Source organism: Stegodyphus dumicola, chromosome 3 (assembly GCF_044657685.1).
Source record: "Stegodyphus dumicola isolate Sdum_Otavi_A_Nest chromosome 3, ASM4465768v1".
Classification (NCBI taxonomy): domain Eukaryota; kingdom Metazoa; phylum Arthropoda; class Arachnida; order Araneae; family Eresidae; genus Stegodyphus; species Stegodyphus dumicola.
This window is the reverse complement of record NC_140770.1, coordinates 55,856,460-55,868,576: the sequence shown is the minus strand read 5'-3', so window position 1 is coordinate 55,868,576 and position 12,117 is coordinate 55,856,460.

Sequence of the window (12,117 nt, the reverse complement as noted above, 5' to 3'; positions counted from 1 at the left end):
AAGTGACAGAGAAGTTATTGAAAACTGAACAAGAAATTATATCTGTCTATAGAATTGAAAAGAAAGTATTAGCGCAAAAAACAAAGCAACTTGAACAACTTACATTGGAAAGAAATGTGTAATAAAGTAAACATATATATAGAGAGAGTTTTTTTTCTAATCCTTTAGATCATAAATGCTTCGTTATTAATAAATCATGATTTCATATTTTAATTTTATAATTTCTGCATGGCATCTTACTAGATTTAAACTGATGATCTAATATCCAGAAAAATCCCAAATCCGGAATTGTTGAAGTCCCGGCGAGTATTTTCCCATCGTTTATAAGCATCCGAACACATATCATTAAATACACGTAAGAGTACATTGTTACTTACAGAGATCTTTCTGATTATTTTGCCTCTAAAACGTTTTGAAAATGTATACAAATTATAATATATGAAACATGTTCTTAAGTGTTTTTGTAATTAATAATTAATTTCATAGTACAACTATATAACTCAGTTTATGATTATTAAATATAAAATTTGACACGTTTAGAATTGAGCATTAGTTTTTCGTTTTCATTTTAGTATTTACGAAACGATAGTGGATTCTACTGATAATACTAGTCAGCAAAAGTTTTGAAATGGAATTTAAGTAAGCTTTGCTTTCTATACGGTAAGCTGTGTGTATGACGACTTTTGATATGCACTTTGATTTTTGCTTTCGTCTGCAGTTATTTTCAGTGATATCACTTATCGATGAGTAAATATGATTTGTAATATTTATTTATTATTACGTGATAATAATTAGAATAGCATTACCGCATATGGAACGTTTGACTTTGGCTTTACATATAATCGAGAAAGATGTTTCGGTTTTAAACATTTAAATAAATAGTCCTTCTTCATTAATTTCTGCTTTCTTTCCTCTAAGGTTAAACGAATTGCTTTTTGGACATTCTGAACTTTGATGATCTGAATCACAAATTATGTAGTTCGAATTCTTATAATTCCGATTCTGATCTGTAGAGAGTAACTAGGACGCAAACGCTACATCTGGTGTCCGTTTATCATGCCAAATTGACAGCTTGCTTTTATGTTTTGTTTGTCGAGGGGGCAGATAAATTATTGGCGCCGCTTGTTTGGATTGTAAGGCTGTTTTTCCTGTGCAATTAATTGCTGAGAAATAAATCCCGTTAGATTGTATAAATCATATTTTTAAACTTTCCCCTTCTTGTTTATTATATTCAGGGATTATATATAGTATATACAGGGTGATTCTAAATTGTTTTTACAAATTAAGAAGGGTGATAGTACCCCATCCAGACGAGCAATAATTACCATAGAACATAGGGTCGCATTCCACTCTGAGAGGCAGAAAAGAGGAAAGTAGAAACGCATTGAGGAAGACCAAGGAGACTATCTCCTAAGACTATCAAGAGTTAACCGTATGCAAATTCACACTGAGAAGAAGCAGCATTTTGCTCTCAGTTGGTACCGGAGAAAGCCAATCAGAGCAAACGGTGTCTTTGGAAACGACGCAGCATCATCTCTTCAAGAATTACCTTGATAACGTCGTCCGAAACTTTTCATGAATGCTGTGGCGGAGTACAGAAATTGGCAGGAAGCAAAAGGGAATGGACGCGAAGCACGAAGATTGTAAAAACAAGCGATCTTCAACTCGTCGGTTCCAAGGCATCCAAACGTTTCCAGTTTTGATAGAAGGACTGTGAGAAACCGGTTCTTTTGCCGTCTCTTTTGCCATCAAGCAATGTAGGCCGTTCGTAAAATGCACCAACATCAGAAATAGAAGAGCGAGTTTTGACTAGTTTTAAAGCAGTTCCTTCCACAAGTACGCGAGCAGTGGCATACGGAAATGGGTATTTCTCAGCCAGTGGTGTGGCGTATTTTGCACGAAGAACGCGTGCACTCCTACTACGTGCAACAAGTGCAGTCTTTGGACACAGATGATTATCCCTGCCGAGCAGACTTTGTCCAGTGGATACTTGGAATGAGGAATAACGATCTACAATTTCTTGCATTAATATTATTTAGTGATGAGGCAACATTCAGCATAGAAGGCATTTTCAACGTTCACAGCAATCGTCACTGCACTACCGTTCATAAATACCAGCAGAGAATTTTCGTGAACGTCTGAAAAGATATCCTAGGTAGGCCATTACATCATGCCAGACCGTTTGACCGGCACAACATACCGTATCTTCTTGGAACAAGTGCTTCCCAGTTTATTGCAGGCTGTTCCGCTTCCATCCAGAGAGACATGTGGTTTATGCACGATGGAGCCCCAGCATATTTTTCTGTCACGGTCCGTAACCTTTTGAATGCCACATGTCCCGCACCATGCATCGGATGTGACTTGTCCTCCTCACTCACCGGACCTCAACCCGCTGGACTTTTTCTTCTGAGGGCACAAGAAATCTTTAGTGTACGAGACGCCTGTGTAGTGTGAACTTAGCTGAAGATCTCTTGGCGAGAATCGTTGTTGCCGCGGACAAAATTAACACGACAACAGGAATCTTCGGGAGGCTGCGCCAGTCGTTCCTTCGCCGATGTCAAACGTGCAACGACACAAGTGGTCGGCATTTTGAGCACTTTCTGTGAGTTTTTCATTAAACAATAAATCTGGTTGCGCAAATTTTGGTCTCGTTCATTCGCTTTCCCAGCACTGTTGTAAGTTCAGGCTGGAGTTCTAATATTCTTCTTTTCTGCCTTCAGAGTGGAATGCGAGCCTCTGTTCTATGGTAATTATTGCTCGCCTGGATGGGTACTATCACCCCTATTAATTTGTCAAAACAATTTAGAATCACCCTTTATATATATATGTATTATAGTGATTTGGTTAAAGAAAGTCGCAATGGATTGGCGATGATTCTCTGGATTATAACTTGGAGACTTTACTGCGTAGTTAGAAAGATGACACTCGAAGACAGACATAACGGTAAATTCTACACATAATTTGATTCCTTGATAATTCAGATCATTACTGTGGGTGCGGTACCAGAACTAGGCGAAGCCCCCAACCACCTGGTCTACAAAACCTTATGTCAAAAAGGGCTGCCCATCTAACAACAAACGATGGCCGCCACCGAGCCGGCCGTGTCCATAAAACGTAAAAAGATCAAATGGAAAGAAGCATTAAATAAAATCAAATAATTACGCAACATTTAACAATTAAAATAATTACGCCCCGGGAAGCCAAGCCCGAGAACCGAGTAACATAAAGATTAGCATAATGTAAAAGAAACAAAATAATAAATACGACTGAGAGAACTCTTCTCTACAGACCTCAGGACGTCACATAAAAAATAATAAAATTAAAATTCAAAATAGGTTAGTAAACTAAAAATAACATGACACGTAAAATAAACAAAACATATACTGTGAGTGCGGTATACACCCCACAATTTTGTACAGGTTACATCTTTTAAAAGAAAAGGACGAAATTGAAGAAATAAATTCTGCGTAGCTAGCGGCAAGGCGAAGTTGCGAAAAGAAAAAGTAAAAAAGAGAGAAAAGAAGGGGAATTCATTCATTCAATTATCCCTATTGCCGGAATATTGCTGTTGTAACGCAACGTGTCCGGCTCATGACACTTAAGCGCAAGGGGCGCATGACGATGTAATGTCAGGACCGTGTGGCCGGAGGATTGGAATTGAAAAGAGGATGACTACAGGACATCACAAGTGGAGAAAACGAGCAGACTAAAGCCTAAGACCATGAGAGGCGAAGACAAAGTGGATATTCTGATGTGTTAAGATATGTTCAGGACAAGTTGGTGGGAAATAAGGGAGGCACAATACAAATGACATTTTATTAACTACAAGAAATACTAAGATACATTATATAAATACAATTAAAATACGAAATACAATGCAAAAATAGATAAAATGATATAACATAAAGAAAACCTATATACATACATACAATGATATTGTAATCTGATTAGGTAGGGAAATTCGAGTCACGGGTGAGGAAGGCCGCGAGTGGTCTGATGTTAAGAGTCTTCAGCAAGTACAATATAGTCGAAGACTTTAAAGAGCTGGAGAATTGGACAATTCCTTGCTTTGTCGAAAAAAGTTTTGTTTGATCGATGTAGAAATTCTTCTACACTTTCGATATGTAAATCCCTATGAAGGGTCTCATTTGATACATAAAAATGTGCATTAGTAATCATTCTGAAGCTTATTTTGTATAATTTGGAGCTTCTTAATATTCTTTTGTGAGTAGGTCGTTCAAGCAGGGAAGGCATATGAAAAGATTGGCTTAATAATTTCAGTATAAATGTGGCGTTTTCTTCTCAGGTCCAACTTTGAAGATTTTCCTATAAGAGGGATGAGGTTTTTAGTTGCAGCGGAGGCTTTGCATCGAGCACTTTGGATGTGATCTTTCCAATTGAATCTGTTGTTTAAAACTACTCCAAGGTACGTGGCCATTTTAACTATGGAAACTTCCACGTCGAAGAATTTGATTTTCTTGTCGAGGGGTATTCTACAATGTTTTCCCCGATAATAATAAGCTGCGACTTTTGACCGTTAATGGCGATTCTCCATTTTGCACACCAGTGTTCGATGACGATGGCTGGTATTTTTTCCTGTAGTTTGCTTAGTGCATGTTCTTGACTGTGCGACTTAACGGCCAGGGTCGTATCGTCGGCATAACAACCCAAAGTACGAGTTTATGTCTTTACACATATTAGAGAAATCTGCCACATAAAATACGTACAAAATGGGTCTTAGAATAGATCCTTGAGCTACTCCGGCCTTCAAACGCTCAGCTTCTGAGTTTTCATTACTAAAACTGGCGAAAAACTCGCGATTTCTTATGAAAGAGTTAATCAGTAGAATCATGTCTCTGCTAAAGTCGAGAGAGATGAGCTTGAATATTAGCCCCTCACGCCAGACGCGGTCGAAGGCTTTCGACCCGTCTAGCATGAGTAAGCCGACTTTTTGGTTCCTAAACAGTGCGGATCCAATAAACTCACAGAGCCATACTAATTGCTTCGTCGTACAGAGATTCTTTCAAAATCCGAATTGCTCCGGAGGAAGTTTTGTCATATACGGTTCAATTCTTTTGTAAATGACCCATTCAAAAATCTTGCGCAGCCAGGCAGCAGACTGATGGAACGATACCCTTCTGGCTTCGTAGCGTTCTTACCAAGCTTTGAGAATAAAATTACCTTTGCCTTTTTCCATCTATCCGGGAAGTAATTATGTTCAAGGCAGGCATTAAGGATACTAACATACTTACTGACAATGTTAAGAGGCATATTCTTGATAGCTACATTAGTTATTTCATCAAATCCGGGAGTCTTGCGGTTTTTAATTTTTCTAATTATATTCCTAACCTCATTAGGAGAGGTATAATCTGTACGGGGTTGTAATATACAACCCCGTAAAGGGGAAGCAAAACTGAGGCAGTGACTGCTTCATATCCACTTCCTCGATCTTCATTGATTAAGCAGGATTGAAGGGCGTTTGTAAAATAAATCGTGACCGCCCCTCCCACCTCTGTGACTCAATCTGTCGCATCTATAACAATTGTAGTTTGCGATTTTAAGGCTACAGCAAGGAGTCGCAAACGTCTCTGTGATGAATGCAGCATCGATATCATGCACAAGTAAAAAGTTATGTAGTTCCTGTATTTTATTTTGCACACTGCGTGCGTTCTAGGTTATGATCTGAATAGGGGCTCGACTATTTCTGTACTGATCCATTATCTAGATTTTGTGGTTTGAAAGTTTCCTGATTAGTTTGGTTTAATTGTTTGACCTGCTGTGTTAATTGGAGAAAGCCTGCTCTTTTAATGACGTTTACTAGCTCAGCTAGGTTCTCGAATACCTTTTTTGCTTCATTGATTGTTGCCGAGTAAATACCTGAAGAGATTGCTTGGGCGTAACTTTTGCCTTCAATGATTCGATTGGGAAAGGCTTTGTTTTTAGCTGTGTCATTTGCATTATTCTTTGGGAATTTCTAGGATCCTTTATAACTTGACGTGTGAGGCCCCTCGCAGTTCGAAGGGGAATTGCGACGCAAATACCTTTATACCAGATTACCAAAGCAATAATTTTCTAACTAATCTTCCTGCAATTTTGAAAAAGATCCGCCATCTAATCTCTATTGCGCACTTACGTATGAAATCTAAACCCAACATCTGGACAGTAATCTGTCATGTACGAGTAATCCGGTCAATTGTGATAAATATTTGGAGTGACTGCTGAATAATTAAAAAGATGACACTCGAAGACAGACATAACGGCAAATTCCACTCATAATTTTATTCCTTGATAATGCACATCATCACTGTGGGTGCGCTATGCACCCTACAATTTTATACAGATTACATCTTCATAAAGAAGGACGAAATTGAAGAAATAAATTCTGCGTGACTAGCGCCAAGGCGAAGCAGAGAAAAGAAGCAGAAGAGAAGGGGAGTTGCCACGCAATTACCCTTATACTGGATTGCATTTCAGATCACATGATAGATTGATGTCCAGATGTTGGATTCAGATTTCATGGATAAGTGGCTGATAAAGATTAGATGACGGATCTTTTTCAGAATTGCAGAGAGTTTAATTAGAAAAATTATTGTTGTGTTATTTTTAGAAGAAAGACGGGAGTTAAAGGACTATTATTAATTTATTATTTAAAAGATAGATATTTTATAAAACTGTAATACCAATCTCTCTTCGTACTATATGTAGTATTTTATAGCAAAGACTTTGCTTCCAGTGAAAAAAATTTAGTTCGCGTTAGTTTAGTTAAATTTTAGTTCGTGAAAAAATTGGTGTTTACTCTGCAACTTTACGGAAATAATTTTTCTAACATGATTAATTAATTAATTGTACTGTATCCGAATTGTGTTTCTGAAGAATAAGGACATTATTATCTCTTCAAATTCGCCTTTTTGAACTTCTACAGTCTTATTTTACGTTTTATTCAGCAATTTTATGGAAACTTAAGACTTATTTTGCACCGACCAATCCCATAGCTCATTCGAGCACTTTCACTCACTGATGCCTCTCTCTCATCTCGACTGCTGCTGCCATGAATGATACTTGCCTCTTCACTGCTACTGACATGCCATTTAATAGCATTTAAAAATTACAATTTACTGAGTTTATCTCATGACTTCGATTTCGCCTTCGGGTGTGGTGTATTTTTCAATACACCTCTTATTTTATTATGATTACTAATGGCCATTGGTAAAACGTTTAATTACTGATTAGAACTCTTAGAAGTTGATGCCAGAAGAAAAGATACGATCCTAGATCTTCGTACTAAACTACTTGAAAAAGCTCATATTGAATTTGGTCATATTGTGTCCTTATTCCCTCAATATTATTGGGCAGGAATTGTTCAAGATATAAGTTATAGTAAACACTGTGAAGTATGTTGGTTTAATTAGAAAAATAAACAAAAGCGATTTGGTATCATTCAAGGCCTACCATCTGTAAGTGAACTTTTTGAATTATTGTCTATTGACACTGTTGGTGGCTTACATTATTATAATTCTTCTAAGAAATATATTCACATTATAATAAATCATTCTACTCGTTATATATGGACTTTTGCTTCTAAAAGTGCAACTACTGATACTTACATAAACTGTTTAAGACAAATCTTTCAAATTCAGGTACCAAAGAAGTTAAGTGATAGAAATGCTGCTTCTTCAAAATTCAAACATTTTTTGAGAAACACCAATGTAGAACAATTATTAACCACTTCTAATAGACCTCAAACTAATAGTAAAGTAGAAAGAGTAAATCAAACTATTACAACTAGATTAAGATGTAAACTAAATTCTATACATTTACCAAACATCCAAACCCGAACTATTATAACTAGATTATGATGTAAACTATTATAATTAGATTAAGACGTAAACTAAATTCTACGAAGGTAATATTGCATGGACTAAATTATTACCTCAAGTTACCGAAGAATACACCATAATTCTGTGACAAAATTCCCACCATCTTATTTAATGTACGGTAAATTACCGTATGATTCTTTAACTGAAAACCAAGAAATGTACCCACCAATTGAAGATGTTAGAAAAATTATTGCTCTGTTATTATTAGAACGAAGACGGGAGTTAAAGGCCTATTATAAATTTATTATTTAAAAGATAGATATGTCGCCCAGACATTATAGTGGTTAGGAGAAACTACTGAGCCTACTACGGTACCGTAGGGCCCGGGTTTGGATGTTTGGTAAATGTATAGCGTCGGTGCGGCATGGCGACACTCTAAATATGCGGCGAGCCGAAAGTCCTCTTGTGTAGAGTGGTGGACAGGGAGAGGGGGTGGGAGACTCCAGGGTGCTCTTCCTCAAAATTAAGGTGGAAAATAGAAATCCAACCTCTCTTCGCAGTAGGTTCTGGCAACAACTGTTCCATATAATATGGACAAGACAACAGCAACAAAAGTTAGGTATTTTATATTTTACGAATATATATATGTTCTAGCTAAAAATTTATTTGACTGCTAGAACCTAGTAGAATTGTGTGACAAATATTCGCTAAATTCTTGTTGTGCAACAACTCAGAAGAAGTGTTAAAATACCCTTTTATTTGAATTGAATTGTAAGTATATTCACAGACAGTCTCACTTGGGCGTAGACTAATAAGCACGCTTGTAAATAGCAAGCTTTAACTCGTAACAACAACGTAACCGAAAGGCAGAACGCGCTTTAACTGAAGTAAAAAAATCGAAATCGAGTGAATGGTTAGGAGGCATTTAGTAGTCTCTGCTACTTTAACCGTCTCTGTTGGAGATATGCCCTAAGGCGTTGGGAAGAATTAAAAATTAAGGTGATTTACACCGCACCTACAAAGGTGAAGCAGGGACATCTGCTAATGCACGTAAGTTGGTCAAGTAGACTTTGGAGAAGGAGGGTTCAAGCATCTGGCCGCCGTACAAGCTGTGATGTATCTTCACTAGTTGAAGAAAGATGATACGTCGAGGCCAGTCACGTGGGTGGTCACCCACCCAATTAACTGAAGTAGCTCAAGTCTAAGCTTAAATAGTACTTTCTACCCTATTTTATGTGAAGCGCGTGAAACTCAAAACTCATTTTAGCAGGAATGCGTAGGTAGGAAAATGAGGAAGTAGAGTAACGCTGTTTCTCAAATAAAAATTAACTGTTAGAAATATAACGTAAGATCCTACAAACTTTAAGTTGCGAGAATTTTTCCCCCTAATTTTGGCTCTTTTCATTCTTTCCCATCCCACCCCGCCGCCTTTTATAATACATTTTTAAATGCAGTCGTAAATTAAATTACAACTCTTAATAACAGAGACCAGTTTCAGATTCATACTGTCAGTATAAAAGAAACCTATGAGAAATTAAAAATCCTCTTACAAAGTATCCAGAGTGAACAATGCGAGTAGAATATTTGTAGTGATTTAAAAATAATCAAAATAATCATTCTTCTCCTTTTAATTCAACTGGACAACACAAAATACTGTTGTTCTTTTGCAAATGGGGCAGAAGAGAGAGGAAGAATCATTAGATCCTGGAACATTGAGTGAAACTAGGTTTAATAAGCATACCCTAGTTAAAAAGACACCAAAGCAGAGGTCTAAGTTATAAGCAGAATATTAAGGAGCACAATCTAAAAATGTCACCTTTATTTAAAAAAAGTACACTATATTATCTTCCTAGTAAGTTTAATATAGTGGAACCTCGAAATACGAGCATCTCTCTATACGAGGAAAGTATGAGTGAAACGTTTGCCTTTAAATGCGAGCAATGACTCGAGAAACGAGCAATGAGCCAGGCTCATTACTCGTGACGCCATTTCCTGATCCGGCTCGCCTCGGTGAATCTCCTAGTCAGATCACTCGGTGTTCTTTGATCTACGTGTTTGTGCGGTTGTGAGTCAATTATTTATTACATTTAACGTGAAAAATAATTATTTCAAGATGCCTCCCAAGAAAATTGCTGCCTCAGATAGTGCTGCAAAGAAAAAGAAGGAAGCCATGGCCGTTGAAATTAAGAAAAAAATCATAGATAAACAAGCGTGGCGTAAGACTGACGGAATTGGCGACTACTTACGGCCTTTCGACATCGACGATTTGCACTATTCAGAAGAAGCAGGAAGAAATTAAGAAACTTTATGTAACCAAAGAAGTTACCGTTACTTACAAGCACCATCCGAAGCTCCTAGAAACTGTTGTTGGTGTGGTTGGGGTGCGGAACGGAATAACTGGATTTCCATTATTTTCAATGAGGAAATTTGTTTCTAGATACGAGAATTTCGCTATACGAGCTCAGTGCTGGAACGAATTAAACTCGTATCTCGAGGTTCCACTGTACACTGCTCGACATAGAAAATGCAATACAGTGAAGATTTGGCAGTATAAATACGTAAATTTAGGGGAATACGTGGCTGAACAAGTCATGCAGATGAGGTAAGATACAAGTTGCTGTTTAGAGCGAGAACGGCTGGCTTAGTAAGTAAGACGACGAACTCGGAAGCCGAAGATATAAAGTTCGCCTAAAATTTTATTTTGTTTAATGCTTTATTTTGTACTTGTATTTTGTAACTCCAGTAAATAGTTTATTTTACTTTGTATTTTCTATTCGATTTCAGTTGAAGTATGATACCCGAAATTTTTCGCGATTATAATACTTCCATTTTACTTCATACATGGGAAATAATAGTTTTTTTTTTTTCTTTGGGTGTGTCTGTGTGTGTGAAATTCCATTTTGAGAAATGAACTATTCTACCTTCTGCCTGATTCTGAGAAATGAACTTCTGCCTGATTTTCGTTGATTTTCAGCAAAACTGAATTTAGCAAAGTTGCGCTTCTTTCGAATTTATTGGGCAATAGCAATTCGGGTTTTCATCCGCAGAGAACCCGTTGGCGCTTCGGGAAAGAATCCGTTGGCGCCGTTGCATTTTTACTCGCCAAGCTCGCGGTTCATCGACGATGAGCCGAGCCGTAAACGTCAAATTTTGTAAGCGTGATTTTTAGTGCATGTAAATTCAAGTTTGCAGACAAAACAATATATTAAGCATATGGTAGTAAAAATTCACAGATAATAAGCATGTAGATGTAAAACTAACCGGTTAAACGTGATAAACGAAAAAAATTTGTCTTAAATTCCAGTTAACACAGAAAACAATATATTCCTTACACCAGCAGTGGTTTGCTAATTTTGATGGCCATGGTGATGCATCAAACTATTCTGACATCTTAGATAATCAATCAAATTTTTTATTTCAATTTAATCATCTATTTATGTCACACCTGCCATTCTCTGAAAGGTTACTGTTAGAAAAGCATTAACAATATATTATCTTGTTAAAATTTTATGCCATAAAAATTGATTTATTCTCATAATATTAGATGACAATAACCAATAATAAAAATAAAAGCATTACTTAATTATTTAAAATGCACATGCATATTTTTGCGGCCTACGAAAACAAATTATTTTAGGGGTTGGAAACCTCATAGTTCTGAATGCTTACAGCTGTTAATAATTAAGAACACAATGTGAACAGCCGTGTTACAAATTAGCATTCACCCTTCCCGCCGTATTTTCTTCCTTTAATATCGAACCGAGAACCGGCATCTATCTACGAAAATATTTCTATCTATTCGTTGTTAAAGAATTCAGAAAAAAAAAATAATAATAATAATAATAATAATAATAATAATAATAATAAATAAGAGAAGAATAATATAAATCTGAAAATGCGAACAACGACAGTGATAATTCAATAAAGTGAACGCAAGAAGAATGGTTGCAAACTTCGAACAAGCGAATAGCATAAATCCGCTGGGTTACCAGGTTTGAACTATTATCGCCAAAGTTAGCGATGTTTACATTTACCGGGTTCTCTGCGGAAGTGCTTCCAGCAGTTCTTTGCATTCAAATGGAAATTTCTGAAATAACGTTGACAATATTGTTATGATCGTTTTGCTTTACGTGCAATTAACTGTTTATAAACAACTGATATGAGAAAATTTTTTATAGTAACTCTTCATAAATTGCTATAAATGAAACTATGAGCTGCAATTTTCGCAAAGAAATTTAAGCAAACGAAATAAATATTATTTACTTTTAGAGATATGAGGATATCATTTGATTTGATTAGA